At 47.6% G+C, this 4,792-nt stretch overlaps 1 pseudogene; it reads left to right on the top strand.

Moving 5' to 3' along the window:
• The first annotated feature begins 1,618 nt into the window (after positions 1–1,618).
• Positions 1,619–4,528, top strand: LOC136538147 (uncharacterized; annotated as a pseudogene).
• Positions 4,529–4,792: the final 264 nt, after the last annotated feature.

Here is a 4,792-nt window from a genome sequence, read left to right as displayed (position 1 = left end):
AAGGCCTGGGTTCGAACCCATTCCTAAATCTTTTTTGCTACATTTTTTAAGCAACGAGCAGAAAGCACTAATGCCAAATCATCAGACTTGACCACGACATTATATCAAGTGTCATTGTTTTAATAACAAACTAAAATGGTCAAACTAACACAGCAATGTAAAGCAAACAGCAGCAGTTGACCAACCAAATCGAGCAATGTAAAAGCAAAGAAACACGCATACCGAGCTTGTAGAACATGGAGAGCCAAAAGTCAGTGGCCTGAGTGGGGCTTCCTCGGCGGTGCTGGCAAAGAGAAAAGTTCTCCGGCTTGAGGTCCCGGTGCATGACGCCGAGCGAGTGGCATCCCCTCCACGACCCCGACAATGGTCTGATGAGCTTCGCCGCCGCACGCTCGCTGTAGTGTCCCCTTGGCGACGATGCGGTCGAAGAGCTCGCCGCCACCGCAGAGCTCCATGACCGATGTGCACGAAAGAGCGCGTCCTCGTAGGCAGCGGCGGATCCAGAAAATATTTTAGGGGGACTGAACAACACTGCTTGCTCGATCTTAAGTCTCAGCCTCCCTACACTATAGAACTTTGCCTAAAATTCATAGAGGCTCTACAGTAATTTGCACTGATTCGGTTTGGGTAGGGGGGCTTGAGCCCCCCGCCCCACCGCTGGATCCGCCCCTGCTCGTAGGGCCGTGGATGCGGACGACGTTGGGGGTGCTCGGAGAGGTGGTGCATGATCTGGATCTCGCGGTACACGTCCTCGTAGTCCTCCCGGCACAGCAGTTCGCGCTTGGGGATGGACTTGCACGCGTACTCGGCGCCGTCGACCTTGCCCACGTACTGGTACGTGGTGCCGAACTGCCCCTGCCCGAGCTTCTTGCCGATACGGTAGTGGTCCTGCACGTTCGCCGTCTTGTACGGCAGCACGGCCGCCGGCCGCCCCGACGACAGTGCCGGCGCCGTCACCGGCTGTGGCAGCGGCAGCTTCGCCTTCGCATTGCCGGCGTCCCCGCTCGGGTTCGGCTGCATTGGCGCGCACCAGGTGAGCTCCCCCGGTCAAAGTCCTAACCAGCTGAACCACGATGACATTGTTACATGTTCTTTGAAATAATTATACTTGTTTTATTTAAAACGCTAAGATCTATAGGGTGATCTACGACTACGACGCCAAGATCTATGTCACCGATGCCTTGTCTATGTCGGCGTTAGGTCACCGCCATATTCGACGCTTCACCAAGACCTCGACGCCAATGTCCATGGCGCCGAGACGTGTTTTTTCGACGCCAAAAGCCATGGCGCCGAGGTCAATGTCCATGAACGAAAATCAAACTATCAAAGGTTTATTTGTGAATATTGGCCTCATTCGTTTCGCTGAAAAAAACAAGCCGAAACACTATTCTGGCTTATTTGTCATAGGAGAAAAACACTGTTCCGTCGGGAAAAAAAAACAAGCTGAAAAAGATGGATTACGAGAGAAGCGAACAGTCCATTCTTAAAAAAAACTGAAAAATAAAAAATTCGGCGAGCTGTGTGACTCTGAAGCTGCCGCCTGCGTCCCCGTCTCCGTCCACGGTCGCGTCATAAAATCCCCCCTTCCCGAGCCCCGACCCTAGCACCTACCCCCCGCCATCCGCCCATTCCAGTCCCCAATCCGACTGGTGCACGAGCCCGAATCCACCGTCGCATTTGTTGGCGGTCTCCAGCTCCCGCTACCCTTTCCGTTTCAGAGAGGGGGTCTACTCTAGGCACCTGTATTTAGATCCGCCCCTGCCTTGCGGTAGTGGGGCAGCGGATTTAGGTGAACAAGCATCTTGATTTTTTTACCAATCTTTGCTCTACCCACCTTGCGGTCTTCGCCTTTAAATCGTCTGGAGGTGGGAAGAGACGGACGAGGCAAAGCCGAAAGCAAGAACGGTCGTTTCAAGTATCCAGCTGCCGGCGTCCGAAGGTGAGATTGCTGTGCCCTGTTCTGTTCTAAAGCTTGAATCTTTTTTGGCGTCTTGTGGGCTGTGGCCTTGCCGTATTTGTTCTTGAGCTCCTTGAAAGCCCTCTGGGTTTATTGGGGGCGAAATATCCGATGTCTGTGCTACTCAAGGTGTCGGATAATGGATTTGTGGTGTATGGTGAATTGGTGATCGTTGGTAACCCTCACCTGTTCGGCTGGTACCGAAGCTATTTTGTTGAGGAGAGAAAATACTGTAGATAAGCCGGCTGATAAGTTCAAGCGAACATACCCTGCAAAACTGGTGTATTTTTGTTTTTATTTGATATATAATCATGTGTTATTATAGGAGCAGAGATTAGTGGTTTAGCTGATAAGCCGGCTGATAAGTTCAAGCGAACATACCCTGCAAACTGGTGTATTTTGTTTTTATTTGATATATAATCGTGTGTTATTATAGGAGCAGAGATTAGGTGGTTTCGATGTTGGCCGTCGGGAGATTGGAGTTTTCATCTCATTAGGCCTATTTCACGTTCAAGAATGGCGTTTTCTGTGATTTAGGTAATTCGTTGGAGGCTATGCGTCCTTTTCTTCTTCAATTGACTGGTGGATTTTTGGTCGTTGGTTAGGATGCTTTGGCCTTAAATTAAGCTACTTGGATGTAGAAATGTAGCCGCGCGCTTGCTCTTGTTCCGTTTTCAGTTATCCTAGGCAAGTCAGTAACACCCTAGATATTTGTATCCTACACAACTACACAGTCTACACATAACTTCAATAGATGTACCTACTAGTACCTAGTAGAGACGTTGCAAGTGTTGGAGGTAGCTCAGATATCAAATGCATAGTTTGTATTTATATGATTGGTGGGATTGCTACACCTGAGGAATCTTCTTTTTTGGGTTCCCCCTGTATGGCTTGCACAAGTGAATTGAAGTAAATGAAGTTAGTACTATAGTGTTCTTTCAAGTACTTCATTGTTTCTCGTACCCTTTGTGAACTATATCTACAAGGATGCTTATATGTTGGTGACGTTTTATTTCAGGAACCAACAAAGTGTTCCAGTGGAGGGTATTGGGAGTGGTGGAAAAAAAAAAGGATTGTAGAGGTTGTTTTAACCTCGTTTTCCTAACAATGTTGAGGCAGAGTTCTAGTAGAAATCATAGATCCAAAGGTCTGAAGCTGAAGAAAGCTCTTCAGATCAGTCTCCTGCTTCTGGTTTCTGTTTGGTTGCTCTACCAAGTAGAGCATTCTTATGAGAAGAAGGCGTATAGTGAAGATGAAGTGAGTGATTTGCATAAAGATGACAAAGACCAGCCAGAGGCAGTCAGATTAGGCAGGAAGGATCTGCCACCAAAGATGGAGGCTGATTCTTCAACATTGGATGAACGGGTTGAGGATGAAGAGAATGATGAAATGGAGCAAGAAATGAAGCATGATGAGAACGATGAGGATCCCATCGATGAGCAGGACCTGGAGAAGGATGAGGATCTTCCTGAGCCTGGTGAGCATTCTTCTGAGAAGGATGGAGATGTGGGTGTGTTGAGGATGAAGAGGCGGAAGGAGCGGTCACAGGAGGATCAAGAGAAGAGCTTCCATGGTGACAATGTTTCTAGTGCTGTTACTCATTACCCTCCATCGTCTGAGCAAGATGAGCTGTTCCACCATGCCCAAGAGAAGGTCTTATTCATGGATGATGCTTCAACTGCAGTGCCTAACAAAAATCATGAGGCTGGAAGCAAGGAGGAGGAAGTGCGCAGGGCTAGGGAAAGGAGTTTCAGAGGTGATGATGTGTCAAGCTCTGTGGATCATGACGCCAAGGTGGCCAAAACCTCTCCCAGAGGAACAATTGAACAGCATGGATAGGATATTTGAAGGCACCACAAATTTATCTAATGGAATTTCATTTCGAGCTCCTGGAATAAATGGATCATATGCCACCGGTGACAATGCGGCTACACCAAACTGATTCATCTTCCCAGAAAAACGCAGACATTCCTAGCAATGACATAGAAAGCAAGACCCATCCATCTCCAGCAAATTTGACCAGCAACCCTGAGCAAACTAATTCAATTTTGAAAGGTCATCCAGATCAACAAGTGAATTCAACGGCAGTGCTTGGCAACCAAATACAGCCTTTGACTAACCACACGTCGCTTGAGTTGGATTCTCCTCCAAATGGCACCTTGGCTCTGGTAACAGATGTCCAAAAGTCCACATCTGGAGCTGGAGATGATGGCAGCAGCAACACCTCATCCTCCACCCCTGTGGACAAGAAGACGGACGGTGGAGATGATCCCAAAGAAGACGTGGATGTGTCCACTAAAATAATGAACAGGGCAATGAGTGAAGATGAAGTTGTTCCAGAGTGATAAGGAGATCTCTCGTCAGCTTCTGGTGTAACCTGTAAGTTTGTAGGACTTGGTTTATCTCCTAGACTTGGAGATGCAATGCAAGCAGGCTATCTTGTTGCGACCCTTTTTGTATAAGTTTGATAGATGTCTGCTTTGTATTGCCTAATTAGTAGCCCATCATAATGATCTGGGTCAAGTGAAGAACAAGAAGCATGTACCCACAAAGAAATATAGCGATTCTGCAGCTCTGAGCTTTGCTGCTGGAATCAAATGCCAACTAGGCAGCGTATGAATGAAATGTCCATCGCAGCCCACCTTTGTGCACTTTTCAAGTTTATAAAGCCAATGTGTTGCGAGGTTTACATGCCTGTTCGTTTGATGGTTTTAGCCAGAGCTTATTAGTCATGATATAGTGTTTTTTCTCCTAACAAATCAACATCAGCCGGACTTATCAGCCTAAAAACCAACCAACGAATAGGCTGATTGGGTGCTTCGGACACCATAGTTC

This window comes from Miscanthus floridulus, chromosome 2 (genome assembly GCF_019320115.1).
Source record: "Miscanthus floridulus cultivar M001 chromosome 2, ASM1932011v1, whole genome shotgun sequence".
Classification (NCBI taxonomy): domain Eukaryota; kingdom Viridiplantae; phylum Streptophyta; class Magnoliopsida; order Poales; family Poaceae; genus Miscanthus; species Miscanthus floridulus.
Note: the sequence above shows the minus strand (reverse complement) of the source record. Positions and strands in the feature narration are given on the sequence as shown.